Source organism: Amphibalanus amphitrite, unplaced genomic scaffold (assembly GCF_019059575.1).
Source record: "Amphibalanus amphitrite isolate SeventyFive unplaced genomic scaffold, NRLGWU_Aamphi_draft 000706F_arrow, whole genome shotgun sequence".
Classification (NCBI taxonomy): domain Eukaryota; kingdom Metazoa; phylum Arthropoda; class Thecostraca; order Balanomorpha; family Balanidae; genus Amphibalanus; species Amphibalanus amphitrite.
This window is the reverse complement of record NW_024882200.1, coordinates 59,442-83,745: the sequence shown is the minus strand read 5'-3', so window position 1 is coordinate 83,745 and position 24,304 is coordinate 59,442. Positions and strand designations below refer to the sequence as shown.

Sequence of the window (24,304 nt, the reverse complement as noted above, 5' to 3'; positions counted from 1 at the left end):
ATGTCCTAACAAATGGGCAAACACATCAGCTGTAATATCAAATACATCAGTCTACCAATGTTAAATGGCAACTTATCAGTGTTAGCAAATTCCAATACCATGAGGATAATTATCCTACAAAGAAAGCCAATGTGCAAGACATAAACATGAATTAATGTTTAACTCACTGTATGCTGGAAAACATACTTAAACTGCCTTTCTCAAAATTTTCCAAAGCATTTATTAGCAACAAATTTGAATTTGTTTTGAGGAGTCTGTGATTGATCTTGACCTTGTCTTCCTCTCCATTTTACTGCAATGCAATTACATTATCCAAAACCCTGTTTAATACAGCACTAGCTTCACCATTATCATCTAATATTTAAGGCAGCATTTGTCACTTCATCATCACCCGTATCACCCCACAGATCTTCAACTTCGCTCAACTTCAAAAAGCCTTGTAGTGAGCGATGCTGTCATGATCCTGTGGATAATTTATTTTCTTCAATTAGTGTTCTCTTTCCTGCTCTCTCAACATATACAGATCACTTGCAATTTTATCATAAGCACTCATAAAATATAATTGGCTTTTGGCTTGACTCGCACACAGCAGTTTCAACACTGAACACATCTAAAAACATTTCATTGTCGCAGCTGCGCCAGGTTGAGGAACCGATATAGCTCAATAATTAATTGAAAATAATTGAACAACTATGTTTTTCTGGTACTTCATTTTTCAGCAAAAGCGGCTTACAACTTTCTTGAATTAATTTTAAGATATCAAAATTTATACAAGGAATTTTCATTAAAGTGGACTTAAGCAAAAAAGAAAAGAAAAACTTTATTTTATGCAGTTTAATCATTAATGCAAATGGCCGCCGCCTGTTAGGCCGCCATTATGGAAGAGATGACACGTGACGTGTGTCAATGCTTCCGTAAAATTATGGACATTTTACTTAGATTTCATCGCGATATCATTACAGTGGTGTCTGCTATCTATCAGTGTGCCTCGTAAGTAATTATTTATCCAGTTTTGTTGTGTTACACATTTGTTTATGAAGAAAAATTGGCTGCGTCAGTATTGTGACATCGTCACCAATCACCATGCTACTTGGGTTTAACTGTAGGTATCATGGCCTTTGTTTACATTAATGGTGTAGCCAGCCCAAGGTGTAGCCCATCATTGTCAAAAGGGTCACCACTTTTGGATCATGATAACACACTTAACCCTGTCTTGACCGGACTCGAAATGAATGACTTGAATTGAAAGAAGGTTTGATGGTTCAGGCATGGACAAGATTCAGGGTTCAAGTTATTTTCCTAACACCTCATGCAGTTGACTTGAATCCACATTCCAGTAAAATAACTGACCTGAATTTTTGTTAATAGGTACAAAATAAGTTATAAATGTTTTTTTTTTTTTTGCAATGCAAATAATTAAAGAGATTGCCTGATTTGTTTTTGTTACCTTATTTCAAAGTATGAGATGCCTTTCAAGGCTTATCATATGTCTTGAGAAAGTTTGAAGCATTTGTTTGATAATTCCCTGATTTCGGTATCTAGTCGGTATTTCCCCCTATTTCTGAAAATCGGTTCGGTTTTGGTATACTCTCAGTGGTTTTGGTCGGTATCGGTTTGGTATTGGTTTCCAAAATTTCTGAAATTGACATCACTAGCTCGGACCGTGGCCTGGCCTGGCTGCGATATGGCCTGTCGGTCGCCGCCGGTGGAGGAGGTTGAGCACGCGCGCAGGTCAGAGGTCACCTCCACCTGACGTGCCGCATGCTGCACTGTCGGTGAAGGTGGTGGAAAGATTTATATGGAATCACTGGCTGGATGGGGAGGGATAGCAAGATTGGATAGCTAAGTGAAGCTCGGCGAAGTTTTTTTTTGTGTAAATGGAGACGACTAGATAAATGCCTTATGTAGTTTTGAAGATAAGCACGAATAAAACGATGAAAATTAAAGTATATGTGGGTCTTTCTTTCCTTTTCAAAATACTATTTTACGTAGTTGTAGCAGCAAGTTTTGTGGAACGTTCTGGCTTGCAATAGAAACAAGGAACAATCTATTGTGCCTTTTTACTGCTAACCGCTATCATGCTTAGCGGTTACCATTAATTAGGGGGGCATATTATTTTCCTTTGAGAATGTTATTTATTTGCTTTACGGAACTCTCTCATCCCCACAAAGGATTAATTCTGGCTGCATATCCCGTGCTCTGTATTTGAACCATCATGCGAACATTTGAATTGCATTTCCGGTCCGGTGTGCTTAACATATTCGCGTTCCAACCCATTCCGCGGGTCGCTGCGTGGCATCAGCAGCGAGCAGAAGTTGTTTTCCTCAGCCGGGCGCCTATGGTCGTCTCTGTCGGGAACTATATGCTCCGACCGGCGCGCCGCCAGTGCCGTATCGAGGCTCATCACCGCGATGTGTTCCTTCGCCGCGCCGCCGCCGCCGCCGCTCAAATATTAACGGTGCCATTTGGGTGTGGCGGCCGTTGCGGTTCCGTCGGGGCCGATGCTCCGTCTGATACGGTGCGTCGCCGTCGATGAAATGTACCGTCGAGCTTCGCTTCCCTCCCCCTTTAGCGTCGCTTCCCCCATCGCCAGTGCCCTGCTGAGGCCGTGGGGTACAGGGAATGTGACGGTTGGAAGGGAAGGGGAAGGGTATGCAGATGGAATGTTGGTCAAGCTGATTGAAGTATTAGGTAAGCGAAGGTAAACAAGGGACTATGGCGCACGGAATTTGAAAAAAGACTATCGGTGAGATCTAATGTAATATAATCCATCATTCGTTTCGTCGTATAGAGAGATAGAATTGATAATACGGTTGAACTCCTTGCGTTAGTTATATCTAGAATCGGACATGAAAGCAGTAAAATAAAGAGGATTTGCTCTAGTGCAACATCATTTAAAGGCGTGTTTTTATGTTGAAAAAGTGTCAAGGTTTTGGTTATTTTGCTTTTTTGGTCAATATTTTCAGATCAGTCGGCAGTTATAAGTTATTGGCCAATCACACGAAGCCGGAATCCAACAGATACAGTGTGTCACATTATCCTGACACATGGATCAGGTTTCACGCCAACACTAAGTCGCTATCCCAGGCTAATGACAAAGCATTGTATGAGAAGCGGCGGACGAGGCTGTGACACTGGAACGCTCTCTTCGACTTAGTTCATCCATCTTGGACTGGATCCAGCTGGTTCTCCACCCTAGTGTTGGACGGTGTTCTGTTCATTTGAATTTATGTTATTCGTACTTCGTATCGGGACTTCGAGTTGAGCGCTGCGGTATGGAACATGAGTCTTGTCTTTGAACAGGAATGTTTGACTGTATGTCTGTCTAACCGTCCGTTTGTATGTCTGTCTGTCTGTCTTACTGCCTGTCGGACTGACTGTATATTTGCCTATCTCATCGATACATATGCCTTGTATGTAATTATATAAAAATGCATGTCTATATCTCTGTCTGTCTATATGTCTGACGCTGTTCTCTGTCGCGGTGCTTTTGTGGTCCATCGGTCGGTCGCTCGGTTAGGACCGTCGCTCTGATATCACGATGGCGGCGACGGCGGACCACTGTCTCCGTCTGGCAGCCGGCGGCCTTGGCGCGGTCTGATTTATCTCATCGGGCCAAATTGGCGCCGGTCCGGCGAGATTGACGGCTGTCGTCTGTCGTCGGATGACGCGTCGTTGCCGACGGTTATTGGCCGACGGCGACGCCGTGGCCCCGGCTCGGTCATGGTCTGGTCTGGTCTGGTCTGGTCTGGTCTGGTCTGGTTTGGTTTGGCAGCTGTCCGCCGCCATGGCCTGGGCCTGACCGGCTTGGTCATGGTCTGGTCTGGTCCGGTCTGGTTTGGCCGACGGCGTCATTGTCTCGTCTGGTTTAGTTTGTTTTGGTTTGGCAGCTGTTAGCCGCCATGGCCCCGGCCCGGTCTAACTCCGTCATGATCTGGTCTGGGCAGGTCTGGTTTGGCAGCTCTCCGCCGCCATGGCCTGGGCCTGACCGGCTTGGTCATGGTCTGGTCTGGTCTGGTCTGGTTTGGTTCGGTTCGGTTCCCGGTGTCATGGTCTGGTTTGGTCTGGTTTGCCGTCGGCGCCGCCGTGGCCCGGTCTGACCGGTCGGGTCGTGGTCTGACTTGCTCTGGTCTAGTTTGGCAACTGCTCGCCACCATGGCTCCGGCCGGTCTGCCCAGCTCGGTCTTGGTCTGGCCTGGTATGGTTTGGTTTGGCTGCGGATGTCATGGCTTAGTTTGGTTTGGTTTGGTTCCCGGCGTCATAGTCTGGTTTGGTTTGGTTTGGTTTGGCATCTCCTCTCCGTCAAACGGATGCTGAGAGAGCCGCTTGGTTAAACCGTGAGTGGCGTCAAAGTGAAGTGGGGAGGGGTTAGGCCCAGGGGGGTTCATCGCCATAGGGACACACGTACAAGGAAATTGCTACCAAATGCTGCCAATGTGACGTAACTGGGATGCTCGAAAGCTGATTGGTCGCTGAGATTCGAGTAATGTAGTCAATTCTGGCGCACCGGCGCAGTGTTTTCCGACCGTTGCGTGTTATTACTTTGGTTGCTATGCAAAGTTTTAATATGTTTGTTTGATAATATAAACACATTTTCATGTGTTTGAAGGTCGCAAAAGCTTAACATAAGTGGCAACCACACTTTGTATTACGTTTCGTCTCATATATCATGAAGAACAACCAAGTATTTCAAGGTGGGAACATGCTGAGGAACCTCAACCAAGGTATTCATTTTGCAACGGATCTTAACATAATCTGGCGTTTTTTAAAGTTTCCATTTTTGCAATTAAGCTGGTAGGTAATAATTTTTCAGTGCTCGCAGTGCGCATAAGTACCTTGACCTAACATGATACACTCAACAAATAAAATGTTTAGAGAAAGCACGTAATGTAAACAAACTAGTGTTACAATGGCAAATTGAAATATAAATGAGCTCTTTACTTTTTATCATTAAAATTTAAATTGTATACTCGTATAGTATGGTCACATACTGCGGGCTGGGTTCATCTCAGTCTCGTTGCAATGTTATCAGAGCTGTAAAAATGAAAACAAATGTTTTTGCATTGTATTATTGTTTATTTTCAAATTGGTCACTAAAGTTATTTCATGGGTAGGTGCTTACTGCTTAATCTTATTCAAATTTATTTATTAGTTGCTTGTACTGTCAGCATGATGTTAGCCAAATTTGTTTGTGCTGAGAGTTTTCTGTTTACAGGAAAGCTGAGGCGAGGGCGAGTAGGTCCCTGAGGAGGACCACTGCAAAGGAGGTCAAGGAGATTATGGGGGCAACCTGCGAGCAACCTCTAGACCAGCCAGCAGGGACCTCTGACAAGTAGGTAAGTCTAATGGTTTATGTTTTCACTCACATTAAAAGTGCTCACAAATATCCATCAGTGTTACAAATCCTGGCCCGTCTTGAGCGACACCATTTTAATTCCCATTGGTAAAATGCATCAAAACATTCTTTTTGCCATGAGTAATGGTAACTTTTTGTCGGCATAAGGCCGCCACTCAATCCAATAAGGTGATGTCTCAAGTCACATCCACTAAATGTTCTGCTAATGACGTATGCTGGTCCTAACTAGTGCTTAGAAAAAACTGAGTTGTTTCAGTCTTGGTTGATGTTTGAACAATTTTATACGCAGTGTTTTTTTCCTTCTGAAAAAGTGCCATGCTAATCACGAGCGAATTCGTGGGGCAGTCGCCAAACGAGGCTTAATAGTAACGGGAAAATGGATTAATGCAAAGCCAAGGGGCATGCATTTTTCGTTGTCCGCGAAATCTGTCACTTTCAGTGCGTAGACTAGGCTCATTTAAGTGTTAACGTTTTTCTTTTGTTGCACAATACATATTTAATTGTCAATGTCTTTCAAGTGATGTAGCGTAATACTGCTTTCACAGTGCCGCTGCCGGTGTCGACGCTGGCAGCCATGGCCGGCGCCGAGCTGACGAGTTCCAACCTGGAAGCTCAGCGCGAGGGGCTGGCATTTGTTGCCGGCTTCGTGGCATACAAGTGTCACCACGCCGCTGGAGACACTGAACACCCTGCCGAACAGCTGAATTGTGACGATCAGCCGAGGCCAGCTGTTTGTTCTGTCACAAGCCTGGATGGCCGCTGTGGAGGAGTTCGAGCGGAACTTCTGCCTGCTGATGGGGGCAAATGCAGATCAGGGGCCGCGAGTCATATAGCGTCTCAAGCTTTTCATCGCCGTCAAGCAGCCTCAGCTCGGCACCCGCGTGTCCAGGAAGTTGGCGAGCACCCGTCTCCATCTCCCCCTTCGGTCCCTTAGCCTGACTGGACGAGGTCCGGCAGCTGAAAAGAGCCGATAGAAAAGTTGGCCATCATGCAAGGAGCTCTAGGTGAGCTGGTAAACCGGCTCGTGTAGCGACTACGAGTCGGCGTGGTGCTGTGTGACTCGGTGTGGTGCGGCCAGTGGCGCGGGAACCGGGGGGGCTAGGGGGGGCTGAGCTCCCCCAGCTTTTCGGCTGGGGGGGCTCGTAATGTATTTGAGCCCCCCCAGCTGGAGGAATCGAAATCGGAAATCTACCAACATAATTTCAAGATTCATACATAGGCGTGGGAACCGGGGGAGGGGGCAGTGGGGGAAGCTTGCCCCCACAACTCTGCGGCCGTGGGGGTGGTGCCCCACAACGTTTCATGAGGCCAGGAACCGTCGGGCAGCTTGTCCTCCCCAAATTAGGGGTTGTGGGTCACAAAGGAAGAAAGCATGTAAGTGAAAAATCCACCTATTTCACTGGCTGGGCAACTCATTTGGCAGATTAAACCCTTTACTCCAGGTTGCCAAAACGGTAGTTTCTTCACTCGGCTGAGACGGAATACCTCACTTTTTGAAAATATTTTCGTTTTTTTTTTTGTTGTTGAAAAGGCCAAGGTCTGAAAAATAAGTGGCCTAAAACCGGTGAGAAAACTAGATTTGGGGGTACCCTAGGTTGATTTCTATTATGGTTCAGCCCCCCCAGTCTGGAAGAAGTTCCCGCGCCACTGGGTGCGGCCGGCTCTGTGTGGGTGCTGTGCGACTCGGCATGGTGCCTCCGGCTGTGTGTACCGGCTGTGCGACTCGGTGTGGTACGGCCGGCTCTGTGTGGGTGCTGTGCGACTCGGCAATTGGTGCCTCCGGCTGTGTGTAACGGCTGTGCGACTCGGTGTGGTACGGCCAGATCTGTTGGTGCTGTGCAACTCAGCGTGGTGCCTCCGGCTGTGTGTAACGGCTGTGCGACTCGGTGTGGCACGGCCAGATCTGTTGGTGGCTGGTGCTGTGCAACTCGGCGTGGTGCCTCCGGCTGTGTGTAACGGCTGTGCGACTCGGTGTGGCACGGCCAGATCTGTTGGTGCTGTGTGACTCGGCATGGTGCCTCCGGATACCCCACTTGGTGAGATTGGGCCCCGGGCCCAATCTCACCAAGTGGGGTAAACTGAATTTGGGGTAAAATACCAAACTACCCCACTCCATAACTACAAAAATACTACCCCGAAATTAGTTAAACTAGCTTGGTGAGGTTGGGCACTTGGCCCAATCTCACCAAGTTATGTAACATTAATTTTGGGACAGTATTTTTGTAGTTACGGAGTGGGGTAGTTTGGTATTTTACCCCAAATTCAGTTTACCGCACTTGGTGAGATTGGGCCGGCTGTGTGTAACGGCTGTGCGACTCACTGTGCGACTCGGCATTGGGTAACGGCTGTGCGTCTCGATATTGTACCACCAGCTGTGAGTAACGGCCACCCTTAAGTGAAACTTATAATATTTAGTGAAAATGTTTATTCGATTTTTCTCAGCAATGCAACTTAAGTGCATCCGTCCTGAGCGCCCTAGCAGGGCAGCGGAGCCGATGTAATTTCGGTGACTACTGACTCCTGACTTCTAGTTCCAAAAACTAATTCCGACTCAGGGCTGCGGAGTCGGAGTCGGAGTCAGAGTCGGTCGGAGTCGACAGTTGTGACCGGATTCGGAGTCGGAGTCGATTTTAGAAACCCGAGCCGGAGTCGGAGTCGGAGTCACCGAAAATCTGTCGCCCCGCAGCCCTGCTAGGTCTGCGGAGTCGGAGTCGGGAGTTGGAGTCGGTCGGAGTCGACTATTCTGCCCGGAGTCGGAGTCGGAGTCGCAGCTGGTTTTTGAAAGCCGGAGTCGGAGTCGGAGTCACCGAAAATACATCGACTCCGCAGCCCTGCGACTCCTACTCCGGGCAGAACTGTCTATTCTGACCGATTCCGACTCAGACTCCGGGCAGCCCTGCAGCTCCGCAGTCTGCGGAACCGATGAATTTTTGGTGACTTCGACTCTGACTCCGGCTCCGGCTTCCAAAAACGACTCCGACTCCGATTCCGGCTCCAGTTCGACTCCGATCAAAGTCCGGTCCCGACTCCATAACCCTGCGCCCTGGGACCCATACAAGCCTCGCTGGTTTCGGCCCGCTTTTCCTGGACGTGACCATATATCACTATTACTCACTTTAAAATGCGACATATTTTCAATTTCTAGTGCGAAAAGTGCTCGCGATAGCTTTTTGGGCGTTATAACACGAAAAAAATGCCACCGGAAAGTTCGTAGCAATGCTCTATACATAGGCCGGCCGCGGCGGGAGCACCCCAGTGACGTCATCCGGGGCCGGTAGGGGGAACGTAAAAAATTCCCTAATGAACCTACCTGGTATATAGGGCCTTGGTTAGGCCCAACCTTTGATGGCGACGTAGGAAAGACCTCAGCCAACCAAGGCACCTAGAAATACGGTGGATGTAGGTATAGTGTATACCAGTGATTGCATTATGTTCAGATTTACTCAGGCTTACTGCATTATAAATAACATGTATGTAGGGATTTTAACCGACTCGGAAATGTTTTTCTCACAATATCAGGCATAGTGTGATGTTATTAAATTTAAACGACTTCATAAAGTCAGTTAATGTTTGTGTGCTGACGTCTATCGCCTACCAGTTTATGATGTGGGCGAAGCTCTCAGCGCTCTCGAGCTGGAATAAGCCGTGAAAGCTGTATATAATGCATATTTATTTGCTGGCGGTTTAACAATAACCTATTTGTATTGCCTGAACTACTACATGAAAACGCCTTTTCCTTCCGCTGCTGATGTTCCGCCTGCACCTCTGACGAATTTAATGTCTTCATTATGAGAATTTATTACCCCGTCTGCACATTTCTGGTTTTCCTTAACTGCGACCTGCGTTATGGACGTACCTTCTTGGCCCTTCGATATCCGTGTCTACCCCGAACGCTGCGCGTCTCGAGAGCCCCGACCGGCTCCCTGTGACCGGTCAGATCGATACAGAACAGTCGCGCTCCTCGGCAGGGTAGAGTGACGGAGAGGGGCAGAGGGGGAAGTCGGAGATACTGGGACTCACCTCTTGGCAGAGAGATAGAGAGAGGATGAGGGGGAGTCAGAGATACTCGGGAGTTCCGCGATCCGACTCCGACCCTCTCCTCCCCAGGGTGAAAATTTACGGACGAAAAGTTAAATGGTGAACCGATTAACCGAACATCTGCTACTTTGACCAAACTTTGCTCCCTTGGGGCAGAAGCTAACTGATAAAATGGCGAATTTAGATCCGATTAACTGATTTTTCTTCCAGATCAGGAACTACGCCGCAGGGTCGTCACTTTGCAATGGAAACATTAACCACGAGACAAGAAATATTCACAAACGTATGAAAACAGTTCTTTGAAATGTATTTCAGTGAAATGCTCTGGTCAATTTCATAACCCATAAAATCAACTGGCTGGCTCGAAGCTGAATACCGGAAGTGAATGTGTCGCTCAAAAGCCAACCAGGCACCTCGTGAATTTTGCCTAAATAGGTCGGTCGGAAGTAGTTGGCGTTCCTTGAACTGTGGATAGCTACACCACCACCAATAGAAATCCACCTTCTGCTCAGGTGGTTCTGGGACTGCGGACTCTCAGAGGCGGCGGGATAACTGGCCGTCGTCCAGTTGCCCCACCCCAGCCGCTGGCGTTAGCCGCTCCACAGCTGCGGCTGGCGTTAGCCACTCTGGCTGACCCGTCAGACTGTGTCACATATCGGCTAGACGGGCCGCGCGACATGCCGATGTTGGACTGGCTGACCCGTCAGACCGTGTCACACATATCGGTTGGGCGGGCCGCGCGACATGCCAATGTTGGACTGGCGGTGACTGGCCGCGGCAGCTGTGGCTGGCCGCGGCAGCTGTGACAGCTGTGACAGCTGCCACGGCTCGGTGGCGGGCGCCGCTGTGCGTTATAGAGCGCACACTGCCGGTGGCGGCGACCGGCCGTCTTTGTCCGCCTGTCAGGAAGTTCAGTGGGTCGGTTTGACTGGCGGTGGTTTGGTCTCATGGTAACGATGGAGCCGAGTTTGATTGGCGGTCACTAATGATGCTGTGATTAAGACGGGTGCGTGTCGCTAATGAGCCGTAATTGGCAGCTTTTTGGTGACGACTAGCTATTAATGTTATGTGAATGTCGTGGGTGCGTGTGTTGAATAACCTGTGCGCGCCCTCCGGAAAGGGATAAAAATATGGGAAGTCATACATTCTACCTACAAATTAATCCATATTTCGAATTTAATTTAAACCCAACCGCAAATGTATTCTGTCATTGCAGGCATTCTCGCCTGTCATTGGCGCTGAGTGCATTAGTGTCGCCTCATGATGTTTCCATCTCTCTTTGAGCATAGTTCCGTTCTGTCTGCGTACATCGTTTGTGGAGGTGCGCGGCGGCCTTAAATTATACCGGTTTAATACATACCCCGCCCGAGCATCACCATCCATTACGGGGATTATTTATTGCGCTGCACGATACGGCCGGCGCGGCTAACTGAGGCGGCGATGGGGCCCACACGACCGCTTCGTAGCGCGCGCGGCCGGCGGTGCGAATCACGGTAACGCGAGGAATCCCGCCGCGCCGCCGCCGCACCTGCCGGTGACGCCCGCCGATGACGCCCGGCCCGGCCCGACGACACGTCACGTTACTTAACGTTACGCGGCGCCATGCAGCTTTGAGCAGCCGGACTGGAATCGGAAGAGAAAAGGTGGATGGGGTATGAAGAAGAGAGTGTGCTGATAACGGGCGGCGTCGGTCGAAGATCGTCTCTGCAGTGCTGTTCGAGGTCGAGACCAAGTCATGGGTGTAGTTTTCCAAAAATCATTGGGGGTGCTCAATAGCTTTCAGAAAGGCATTCCATAGTTTTTGTAGTTTTTTTAGCTGTTCTTTTTTTACTGTAGCCATCAGGCATCATGCAAGAAATGATATTAAATCGGTTCGAGAGCTTGTTTTAATAGCGCCACTGTAAAACAATTTTGGCTCACCCAATGCATTAACCCGCGCGGGGCTGGGGTCTCCACTCTCCAGCCGAACGCGCGGGGCTGGGGGGATAAATTTTACCCCCCTGTTATCTCCCGAACTATTGGTCCGATTTCGAAAATTCAAACGCCAATCGAAAGATCTCATCACGAATAACTAAAAACATGCACTTAATTTAAAGTTTGAGGTCCAGGTCAAGGTCAGGTCAAGGGTACAAATTGCAAGTTTCTACAGTATCGGCCTTGCACCGTAGTTGCCGAAGAATGGAGTCATGGACTGAGACTGATTGCCCAAAACGTGTTTGGGCCTGACCTTGGCCATAAGTTTGGCACTCTCTTACGTCATGATGTTTGTGGGCATGTGCAAAAGCATGGTGTGTGCTGCTACATCCAAAACAGATTGAGTATCGACCATATAATCCAACCCTTACCTAACCTCCTTTCCTTTCGCCTGAGTTCACTTAATACATTCGTGCTTGTTGTGTATAGACCGCCTTCTAACTCACCAGATTCAAATGACCGTTTAAACCAGTTCATACTTCACTTTTGCTGTGGAAAAGAAGTGATTGTCCTAGGTGACTTCAACCTTCCTGGTATTGATTGGCCAATCCAAGTGTCCCATTGTCCCCCACTAGAAAGGATGTTCCTTGACACATTCCTATCCTTAGGTCTCCATCAATGGATCTCTGAGCCAACATATCCCAGATCTGGAAATATCCTTGACTTGATCTTTACCTCGGAGGCAGATCGAATAGGATCTCTCGATATCATGGCCCCACTGCCTGGATGTGACCACTGTGCTATTTCATTTGATTACATATTTGATGCTTCACCATCACTTAACTCAGTTCCTGGACATACCATCCCTCAGAGAGCCTGGCACAGGGGTAAGTACCAAGCAGCAAATCGTATGCTCAGTAACATTGACTGGGACCTAGAGTTAGCTTTTCTAGACTCGGATCAGTCCTTTAAGCGATTCGCCGAGATACTCAATGATGTGTGCACAGAATGCATTCCACTTAAGCCACCTAGTGAAGGTAGGCCTCCCTGGTCAACCAATCCTCCCACCAGCCTAATCAAACGAAGGCATGCTGCATGGTCCCGTTATAAATCGGTAAGGCATCAGCTTGGTCGTCACTCTGGTGAGGCTCGTTCTATGTATGCCAGTTTTGCCAGTCTAAATCAGCAGTGTCGTAAGTTTGCCGTTCAGGCCCAAGCTAAGTATGAAGAGGATCTGATCTCGAAGTCTAAGGAAAACCCCAAGCTTTTCCATTCATACATCCGCAAGAAGAAGGTGAGCCGCCCCTCAGTGGGTCCATTGAGACTTCCTTCAGGACAACTTACTGATGATCCTGGTCGTATGTCTGAACTATTTGCTGACTCATTTTCCTCTGTCTACACCAGAGCAATCCCAGGAAACCCTGCTCCTCACCAGCGATTCCTTGGGGAACTTCATAACATCAGTATTACCCAGAATGATGTTCTCAAAGTACTTCTAGATCTAGATGGCAACTCTGCCATGGGGCCTGATAACATCCACCCACTCTTACTTAAGAACTGTGCCACTCACTTAGCTTATCCCCTTGCAGTTATTTTTAACAGATCACTCCAGGAGGGTTCCTTACCTTCTGACTGGAAAACATCCTTGGTTGTTCCCATCTTTAAGAAGGGTCAAAGATATGAAGCACTTAACTACCGACCTATAAGTCTAACATCCGTTTCTTCGAAGAGAATGGAACGCTTGCTGTGTGATTCTCTTACATCTTACCTAGAATCCAACCAACTCCTGAATCCCCACCAGTTTGGTTTCAGAGCAGGTAGGACTACTATGGACCAGCTGCTCCTAGTGTATGATACAGTATCTAAACAAATTGATATCGGGGCTGTCAGTGATGTCATACTGTTCGATTTCAGCAAGGCATTTGATGTGGTGGTACACGACCTGTTGATTGACAAACTACAAAGCATTGGAATTCAGGGAAATGTCCTAAAGTGGATCAGATCATTCCTGACAGGTAGAACCATGAGAGTGTGTGTCAAAGGGTACAAAAGTCAACCTAAAGCGGTACTTAGCGGAGTCCCGCAAGGATCGGTACTCGGTCCTCTCCTTTTTCTGATTTATGTTAACACTATTGCATCCTCACTAAAAAGCAGTTATAAGATATTTGCCGACGATCTCAAGATTTATACTTGTGTCAAACACAGTAATAGGCCCGTCTTAAACCCTCTGCCTGACGCGGCCGTGCAGAATGACATAGATATTCTTCATGCTACCGCGTTGTCGTGGGGCCTCAACATGAATGTTAAAAAATGTGCCGTACTCCGTTTCTCAAGACACTGTGCCAACCTAACCCAGCCCTCCTACTACTTGGATGGAAATCTGATCCCAGTGGTTAACAGGGCCACTGACTTGGGTGTAATAATTGACACTAGCATGAGATTTCATGATCACATACAATCTACCGTCCACAAAGCGGGAGGGCTGGCGCAGAGTTTCCTGAAATCTACAGTGTGTCGCACCCCAAATTTCATGATATTTCTGTTCACAACACACATACGTCCAATTTTAGAATATTGTTCATGTGTATGGAACACTGGATACGCGATGGATCTTCGTTCACTAGAGCGTATTCAACGGCAGTGGACGAAGCACATCGACGGTATGGAGGGCCTTACGTATGGCGAACGACTAAAAAGTTTGAAACTGTACTCGGTACAAGGCAGGCTGTTACGAGCAGACTTGATCCAGTATTGGAAAATTTTCAATGGTTATTCTTGTATCTCACCCGCCGATCTTTTCCTACGCCCATCCCTTGCTAGAACTAGAGGCCATTGCCACAAAGTGTTTCCCCCTGTCACAGCAACCGACACGCGAAAACGATTTTTCTCCATTCGATGTATTTCACTCTGGAACTCGTTGCCATATGATGTTGTGTGCGCACCAGATGTTACCAGTTTCAAACGCTTGCTTGACACATGTATAACAGACAGCCTTTATAACTATTTAGATTGACAGGTACCCGACATTGTGATTATGCTTGCGACAATGTGCTCATATTGTATGCATGTTTTTTCTGAACATAGGAAAAGCAACAGGCTTTACTATGATGAGACGCACAATTCCAGTCAACGTTAAACTGCACGAATTAGGAAAGCCTTTGTAACGTAGGACTGGCGCGTCTCTTGTGTTTGGGGTTCTCTCATTCCTCATTTGCCTTCCTTCTTGCCATCCTGAAACCCAAGACATGATGGAACCCAACGAGGTAAGAATACGAGGTAAGAGGTAAGGCCAGATTTTGTACTGGACCATTTTGAGTCAACTTTGAGAAATACATAACGTACAACGGTGGTAAAATCGTTGCTATAGGTATAACACAGTTTACCCGCTCCGGGTGTGAGGGCGGGGTGTGGGGCAATGAGTGCACTGACGTGGCGCCCTCGAAGGGCCGGTATGGGATTAAAGCTCAGCTACACTAAGGGCTTGTGTGGTGCCTTCAGTTATCGGTGGCACCCTCAGAATCACCGGCGTAGGGCCCTCAGAGCCGCCGGTAAGGGAGGCACCGGTGTGGGGCCGCCATGCAGGTGCCGGTGTGGGCGATCAGAGGTGCTAGTGTGATTCTCTCAGAGGCGCCGATGAGGGTCCTTACAGGCGTTGCTCCGGGCCCTCATAGACGCTGGTGTAGAGCCGTTACAGACGGGTGTGGGGCCTTTAGAGCTGCTGACGCGAACTCTCTACAAGCCGGCAGGGGGTCTCAGTGACCGGCAAGGGGTCCTTATTAGGTCGGCAGAAGAAGTCTTGCGGGGTCCTAAGAGACCGGCATGGTACTGTCAGACGCCGGTGGGGCCCTCAGGGTCACCGTTGTGGGGCCCTCAAGTCATCAGTGGGTGGCCTTTAGATGCGCAGGTGTTGGGTGGGTCCTCAGAGCCGCCGATATAGGGCTTTAATAGGCACTGGTGTAGGCACTTGGAGTTGGGGGTGTGAAACCCTCAGAGACACCGGTGTGGGCCCTCATAGGCACCGACGAGGGCCCCATAGTTGCCGTTATGGGGCCCTCAGAAAAATAAGTGTGGGACCATCACAGGTGGGAAATGCCCCTAGAACTTTCCCTCATTGGCCGGTAAGACCTCTCAGAGGCCAGTAAAGGCTGAAGCAGACTCTTTCCGCGTTCAGGAAATCGCATGCGAGAGCCTATTCAAAAACATTGTAATTCCTCTCGCATCAATCGCTCGCGGGAGGTGCGTGTGATTGATGCGAGCGTGCTTCCATGTATTTGAATAGGCTCTCGCATGCGATTTCCTGACTGCGGAAAGAGTCTGTTTCAGGCTTAACGGGCCTTTGGAGACCACCGAGGTGTCCTTAAAAGCCGCAAGAGGCCCTCAGAAGTCGGCGTGGGACCCTTATGGAGACCTTAGTGTGGCTATTTAGGGCCCATGAGGTGCTCTAAAGAGGTCCACGGGGCCCTTCTGAGTAGAAATATGGCCATCGTTAACCCTCAGCGGTCAAATGGCGCCGCAGGGCCTCTCGGACCCAAGGGTCCCTTTGAACCCGATGGGGGGAGGGGAAACGTGTCCCCTTACACCCCTAGCTATGCCACTGTTTTATATGCATCATGTCAGGTATTTTAGGCTCGCCCCCCCCCCCCCCCACTTGAAAATCGTTCCCGGGCCCCTGATAATATCAGATGTAATGTTAACACAAATATCATGCATCTTAATTTGTGGTGATTTATTCAATGTATATTCTCTTAGTCACTGAATTGAGTAAGCATAGTATGTGCATGATTCACTGGGCTCATTACAGTACTAGGAGATGGACATTCTGATTATTGAGGGCCTTGAGTCAGCTGGGAATGTTTTGAGGAGGCTGGGGGTGCTTTAAGAAGGCAGGGGGTGCTGAGCTCAGGATTGGGGGTGCTTGAGCACCCACAAAGAGATATAAAGTTACGCTTATGGACCAAGTGATGACTTGGCCAAAGGATTGAAGGATGGAGGATGGCGCGCTCGCCACTTTCCGTAGCCGTAGTCACTGAAGACGCCTCTCTGCTGCTACAGCCTTCCTCTGACCCGTCTGACCGATGTAGCCGTCCTTTGATCGGTCCTCTAACCACTGTAGTCGACTCTGTGACCGATCGCTGCCAGTCCATCTCGGCGACCGGTCGCTTCCCGGGCCCGGCCGTCTCTCGCAGGCTGATTGATCACTGCAGTGCCCGTGAATCAATGTCGCACGAAGACGACCGCCGCTGGCAGACGAACGACCAGGAATAATATGAAGGATGCATGGTTCGCCGGCCTGATCCAATATTCGATTGTCCTTAGCTCGGCTGACCTGAGACTGTCCTGAGCTCATCCAGAGATAGGCATGAGCCTCGAGTTTGTTCCGGGCTGACCTGACCTGACCCCTTTCCCAGCTCGTATATGACCCTGGAAACGTCTTCAGCTCCTCTCTAGCCTGGGGCTTCCCTTTGCCAGCCTCATTGAGCTTATCCAAAGAGTTAAGACTCAGACTCTGATACTGCGAAGTACTTCAATGGTTAGCCTTCAAGCATGGATGGTTATTAGCAGGAAACCATGATCTGAAGCTCTCTTGAGCTTGTTTTGAGCTCTGGGCTCGTCCATAGGTTGGGGATGTACCGGGCTAATGCCGTACTGGGACTTCACCGTTCTGAAAAGATGTGGCTCTTGAACCGGGCTGCGCTGGGGTGGGCTGTTCCATAACTGGACCGTTCTTGCGTAAGATGGGGCTTGGCCGCTCTGTGCTCTATCTTCCCTTGCAACTGCGGCCATATGGCTTCGGTTTCTTTTGTAAATACTTATTGGACGGTTAGTATGAGCAAAATGTGCCAGTTTTTCAGCGTTCTGCATTTAGCTCTTGTTCATTCTCTATTTTCGCTGTTGTCGGTATTATTACATATTTTTTATTGCGACAGTTGAGCCGATACCGGCTTCTCGAGGGTATTTCATTTGGGAGGCCGTTTTCATTCTGTGTCTCTGAGGACCTCGCCGGCACCTGAGTGGAGTTGCGCGTCAATCCCGGTCGGGGGAGCTGGGGCGGCCTCAGTCCGACTGGTAGACGTGCTGGTGCTCTGATCTTGTCTGGGCTGCCCCAGCGCGGCCATTGTTTTCAGTTTCACTGAATTGGAACGGCCCGCCAGCGCCGCCGCCGAAATGTACAATTTCTGCAGGGCCCATTTGGCCGGGCGGCCATTTCTCCATGTGCCAATCTGTTGGCCGACTGGCGGCTGTCTAAATTTCCAACGAGCCCATCCGATTTTTACCGATGGAATCAGATGAAATGAAACGCCCATCTTCGCGGCGCGCCGCCGGAATAAATTGAAATCATAAAATAGAATTGAGCCGAGTGCAGCGCGGCCGACTTTCCGAGAACGGGTCGAGATGGAGCCCTTAATCCGGGACCAATGTTTCGATCCAAGATGGAAATATGAGCGTGGCCGTCGGCGCGTCCTGAGCCGGCGCGATCCATCGAGCTGTGAGCCGCGGAGGTGGCGAGCCGGCCGGCCGTCCGGCGAGCTGCTGCGGCTCGGTTCGGCGCGGTATTGGCGCAGCCGGCAGCTGCCGAGCTGGCGGCGGTGGCCGGGTCGGCCGGTCGACCGATCTGCGCGGCACAGGTCTCCGCGCTGCATCTCATATTGATCCAGGCCCCGGTTTGAAGTAAACAAAGTCTCCAGCCGGGCCGTCCGGGCACGCTCCTGCCGCCGCCCGCCGCCCACCGGCCGCCGCCACCCGGCCGATTGGAGTGCATTTTAATAGGGCGCCTCCCATTGGCCGGTGCGGACCGATCGGCGCGCGCCGATTGGAAGAGACTATCGGCGATCGGAGCTGATTGGAAAAGACGGCGGCGGCGGCGCCGATCAATGCCGGCGGCGGCGGCGCGACACGCGGCACGCAGCGCGGCCAATCGACGGCGCCGATCGACGGCTTCGGCCGCTGATCGGCGGCCCATTGGCGGCGCCGGTGGGCGGGGGCGGGCCGTGGGCGGCGGCGGCGGCGGCAGCCCGACCGGCCGACAGCCCCGACCGATTAGCCCCGATGTGGCCGCGTTCCCACGGGCAGCGCGGCGACCTTTTTCTGTCCGGTAGCGGGCGGCGCGGTGTAAAAAGGGGCGCAGGTGCGGCGGGCTCGGCGCACCCGCGACAGCCGGCGCACTGGGCAGCGGCGGCGAGACGACTCGGACAGACAGCCGCGCCCCGGGGGTCGTCAGAGCGGTCCACTGCGCTGGGAACGCCACCAGACAGACCTTACTGGGTCAGGGTAGTCACTGTCCCCCCAGTTTAGTGAGTTGTGTCTGCAACGCTGCGTCATATAGCTTTAGGCTCGAAATTATTTGAAAAAGTGTTATCCAGAACTTGCGATGCAGGGACGCAAGGCCTGCCTTTTTCCCTTTTTCTGCATGATGTCCTATCGGAAAGCATTGTCTTATAGCGCAGAATGTCTTTCAGTAATCAGTAGTTGATACCTATTAGGTGTAGGCAATGCTGATACCATGTAGTGTTTTCGTAGGGCTTTACGAAATTTTGTGCAGCAAAATTAACTATACTAGAATCTTAAAGACGTTTAAGCGGTGGTATCAGCGCCCAGCGGCTTGTTCAGTATTCATGATCGGTCAAGCTGACAGCAGTTCTGCACGGAGAAAGAATTTGGCAGACGTCTGAAGGCGGAGCTGATGAGCTGTACCTACCCGGAATGTCGTCCAGCCCTCAGGTTCAAACCAAAAATATAGATCAATCAATATTCCCTTGGTGATATTACTTTAGTTTTCTGTGCGATGTTCGAAACGCAAAATAAAAGTTGTGACATAGGGGAGAGTGGGGCAAAGCGGCCACCCGGGGCAAAGCGGCCACCCATCGTTTTAGCCCTTCATAGGTGGCGTCAGTTCCAATTTAGGGTTTCCAATTATACTTCTCTTCACGGTCGTTCGAATGAGCCAGACCGGGGTTTCAGGCCCATCACCATTGTTCTGTGAAACACGGAAAAGCATTTCTTGCCAGGTTACCAACTATGTTTACAATTTTTAAATGTTATGTTATTTCATAACCGTTTGGAATTTTTATAAGCGTTCTTGTCCATGCATTGCATTGTTATCGTACATGTATTCTATCAATTTTAATGTTTTTTACCCCACTAATAGCTAAGCTGGAATACTTTTGAATCGGACGGTATGCGCGGGGCAAAGTGGCCGGGGCAAAGTGGCCACCCCCCAATTGGCCATAAATTGTTTCCATCTGGATAAAAAACATTATTTATATTCAAATGTGTCGTCATGCATTCATCTTGGCCACTTTTCAGTTGCATGAGTTACCAAATAATGCAGTTAAATGTTTTTTCATGAAAATCCTTTCTTTGTTTACCTACAGGTGGGATGCTAACAAAGCAAACATCCATCCTCGCTTGAACCTTGTCACCATCAAATACCCTAGTCGTACATGAGGCAGCTATTTTGTTTCTCATATCGGGACTTGAGAAGACGCCGGTGGCCGCTTTGCCCCAGGGTATGGGGCAAAGTGGCCAATATGCATAGCTTTAAAGTTTTGTCAATATCTTCCATATGTGAACGCCTTTGGAAATAAAACGCAGTTGAAATGAAAGGCAACTTAATAGGGATCACATTGGTATAGAAAGAATCTTTCCAAGCTTAAAAATCAAGCGTTGGCATCGTGAGAAGCGTTAGGGTGGCCGCTTTGCCCCACTCTCCCCTACCAATCTCCCAATGGCATCAATGCCGACATCAGTGCATATCGTTTGACCAGTCGCCTAAAATCTGGCAAATTATTTGAAATGTGTAAGTGGTAGTATGCTTTTATTTCATTTTTCCTTGCATTCTGTGGTATGTAGGCATACATAAAGACTGCATACACAGTTGTAAATATGCTCGTCTAGGTGCACGTATAAGAGCCCAGCATTAGACGCCTCATACTGGTCATTAATGGGGTAAAACTTTGCATGGCTGTCTGACGGCGGCCTCCTCAGTTTGCAGAAGAAACCCTGTTATTTTGGCTGGAGATCCGTAAAGAAGTATTTTCATAAACATGTCAGTTCCCGGCCACCATCTGGCCACAGTTTGGCCAATTAACCAGAGCACCACCTCCTAGAGGTTCGGCCCAGGGCGGTAGCACCATCTCTGTGGTTCATATCCTCCTTGCTGGAAGCTGCCCGCACTGGTGCGTATATCCGGGCTCTATGACGGGAGGCTCTATCCGTGTGTGTGATGACAAATTGCACGATTTTCGATTGTGCTAGCCAACGCTCGTATGCTTGGCCATTTCGCTCCGGATGAGAATGACTCGGATAAACATTATCCGTGCGGTGTGAAATATATTGATGCTCTATCCCGTTTTGGTTCTTCTTTTTTTCTGATAGGTGTATTTGCCAGACTTTGGAGGCCTGACCAGGCACGGGCCTCTGACCCCCGTGTGCGGCCATCAGAAAAGTCGCCAGTGCATCGGTGCGGACGTGGCTTACTTTTTATCACACTCTCCCAGCTGCTCTGTCCCCTCTTCCCGCTCCTCTCCCTCTGCCTCTGCCCCCTCTCGCCCAGCCATCCGCGTGGTTCGCGTGCCGCCTATCGAACTGATCTGACAGCGTTGTCGCTGTTTGTCCAAGTTTAATCTTTTAACGCCGTATTTGGCTAATTGGCAAGACTGGGGACACGCCCTGAAGAAGCATAGCCGGCTGTGAAATACGAGCTGATGGCTGGCCGGGGCGGTAGGGGAATGCCATTAGACGTCGTGTCACGACCCCGGCCGGGGTGCCATCAATGTGCCGGCTCGCGTTTTGAAAACTCAATCCAATAATTAGCTATGGCCGGGATGTGGGCCAACACTGGTCACGACCGACCGCGTGCTGAGGGGAGGGCAGCGGGGGCACGGGCAGCGGCACGGACTGGAGGCGGGCGAGGCTGGACCCGTGTTCGGTGAGCTGCTGAAGGTTAGGTGGCCGCTCGGCGCTCACGATCTGAAGAACGGTTAGCTGTTGTTAAAATACACATTATCAATGTTTTGGCTAATGATATATAGTTTCATACATCACTAGTTCTAACAGAAGAATGGTTGCGCTGCACATAATTACGCATGACCGATGAGACGGGTTTGCTAGGGAATGTGCCAACCGATACTACGTCAGCGTCATGTGTATGAACAGCTTTGCGCGTTATGTGCAGCGTTTGTTTTAATTATTTTATATTAATGCTTAGTGCACATTTCCATCAATCGGAAGTCGAGCCAAAAAAGTGGTATAAAATCCTTCAGGTGGTGTGGGACTGGTAAGCTTAGTCCATCGCTTGATTAATGCTTAATCTAGTTCTTTCGTCGCTTCATTGGTGAATCAAACAGTTTCCCTGCTCTATGTCAACGTTCCTTGGCCCTTAGCGCGCAGCTCATAAGTGACCTCAGGGTGAAGGGGTAGGTCGTGCCGGTGAGATGAGGTGTCTGAGAGGTTTCACCCGGCGCCGGCGCGGCGCCCCGCCCTCCTCACTGTCGGTCTAATCAGCCGTGGACGTTAATTATCATCCGGAGCTGCCGCCGCCGAATGAAGCTGACGCCCCCTTCAGTCCGGTCCGGCCCGGGCCGACACGGAAATGGCAGCAGAGCACTGTGGCCATGCGCCGCACTGGGTTGGGGGTCTGCCAGACAGGCGGTCTGCCGCGGGCCAAAGCAGCGAGGTTTCGCTGGCAGAGCGAACAGGATTTGTGTAGGAATTTGACTGGGATAGTGCGGCATTGACTCGATCGGTGAGATAGCAGAACGGGACATGTCGCGGCAATGTGCCGTGGTAACACAGCGGCAGAGGATGATGAAACCAGACGGTACCAAACAGGGCACCATGCCACTGCGGTCTGCGACTGGCAGACAGATCATCCGACCGGCGATCGTCGTTACGGTATTCATCCTTTGCGACATAGTGAATCATTGCTTATGAATTCGCTCAGTGACATGTATCGCACCTCTTCGGTGTACAGCTAAGAAGCTTCTTGTTAGTGGTCATCACACATGTTACCACTTTCCTGGTCCACTTACAGTCTTGTTTCGTCTCCCGTCTGTCAGGCTGCCTCGCTCCCCGCCTCGCCGCCAGTCCGTCAGACCGAGCGACCGGCCGACGGACCGACCGACCGACCGACTCGACCTGACGATCAATAGCTGACCGACCGGCCGACCGACCGACCGGCTGGCTAGCCGCCATGCAGAGAGGCTGGTCGACACATGAGTCGCCTGATGGTTGAGATCCTCGCTAAGATGGGCGTGGAGAAGGGCGTGAATAGTTAGCGGAAGTAGAGACGCGAGCAGCTGGATTCTAGAGAGATAAGCGGAAGCAAAGACACAGGTGTCTGAAGCATAGAGAGGTTGAGGAGTAGATGGACGGTATGAGTTGGGCGGAAGATGTCGGTTTATGAAAGTGCTGTTCTACGTCATGTGTTGCTCCTGGGGGGAGAGCTTATACTAAATTGTTGACGTCATTAGCTTCTAGAAATGTCACTCCTCCTTACTACGGGTAGGAACTCCATACTACAGACGCATTGTCAAATGCAGTTTGATGTGGCCCGGCCTACTGTTGACGTGGTCAGGGTCATTCAGCTCGGGGAGTTCTTGGAGAGTTTGCGCGAACTACTCCTGGTGGTGTCCTACTTTGGCCGACCCAGTGACCTTTCGGACCCTTCCTCGACTTGGATGTATTGTAATGTGCGTTTGGCGGCGCAAATGGGAAACTTGTGCGCGATTGCTTGATTGCTGGAACTTAATCCCTTTGATATTTAAACTCTTTGTCGACCAACTTCAAACTTCAAAGGTTGTGCTGTATGCATCAATTTATTACATAATGCCCTCGAGTTTGATACGAACTCTAGACTGATAAGTGCGTATCGCCTCACGCCTCACAGTATCGCTGCCATCACCATGCCCCACCGATCAGCATCCTGCTCGCACCATCATATTCATCGGAGAGTATGCCGAACATGTTTCATTTACGAAGGATGAAGTGGCTGCCACTTCGCAGATGTGACTCTCCACGACGCTTCGTCCCAGATCATCACATGGGTAGGCCACCCATCGTCAGTCCCCGACGGTCAGAGGTCATCATAGGACCGTGCCCGTCGGGACGGACTCCCCCTTGTGCCGACTGGAGTTATCTGTCGCGGATCGACGCGGCGCAGTCTGGTGACTGCTCCCGAGACGATCCCGGAGCGACGCCTCGTCGCTCCGGGATCGTCGCAGCGTTCGCAGCGGCCAGATCAGCCTTATTCTCTGAAAATGCCGGTTCGTAATTAGAGGGCCGGCAGCCATCAAGTCTGATGCGTTCCGAACATGAACCGGCCGCGCTCGTTTCAGAAGGCGGCACGGGAGGTGTTCTCGCGGTGCTGAGGACGGGTGTCGGTGGAGGATTCTGGACGCCCGCGGCACTTCGGGTGACATTAGACGGTGCTGCACGCGCAGAGGCCGGTTCGCCGTCTCCACCAATTATCCGAGCCGAGACGATTTGTCCTAAAGGCATCCCGAGTACAGACTGCAGGCGGAGACGCTGTCATTACTCTGTATGGCAGTCGTTGGCAGGCTGGCGTTGACGAATGCTGGCGATTTGGGTCTCCTTTCATCACCAGTGCCTCTTGCACGATATCGCTCAGAGCTTCAGAAAGTCATCGAAGAGTCACTTAGCCACAATGGCGAGCATTCAGCGGGCTCTTAGTGTCGCGCACGCCACTGCATTCAACTCGCATTGGCTGCTGCGTCAATGGCTACGGACAATGTCGAATGGCCGGCTGCCCGTAGGTGATCTGGGCCGGTTCTTGCCGGTGTTTTGTACCGTGCAGTACTGGCCCGGTGTCTGATGGCTCGGTCACGCGGGGGAGTCTCGCGCCCGGCCCGTGTGGCCGCCGCCGTGCAGAGTCCGACCCCCTGGGGGCACCCGGCCGGTGCTCGTCCTGCGGTGAGGAGCGCCGCCCTCGCAAGGTCGGCTCTCGTCGGGCAAGGTCGTCCCGGCGCGCTTCATCTG

General features: G+C 50.4%; 1 protein-coding gene and 1 long non-coding RNA gene across 2 annotated transcripts in view; both read left to right on the top strand.

The window, feature by feature from the left end:
• LOC122364895 (homeobox protein cut-like 1) overlaps nucleotides 1-24,304 on the top strand; it is a 219,746-nt gene that overhangs the window by 156,536 nt on the left and 38,906 nt on the right. The gene's annotated exons all lie outside the window — the stretch shown is intronic.
• LOC122364897 lies at nucleotides 4,483-6,017 on the top strand. Its single transcript, XR_006253649.1, has 3 exons — nucleotides 4,483-4,724; nucleotides 5,216-5,332; nucleotides 5,902-6,017. It is a non-coding gene; the product is annotated as an uncharacterized LOC122364897 (long non-coding RNA).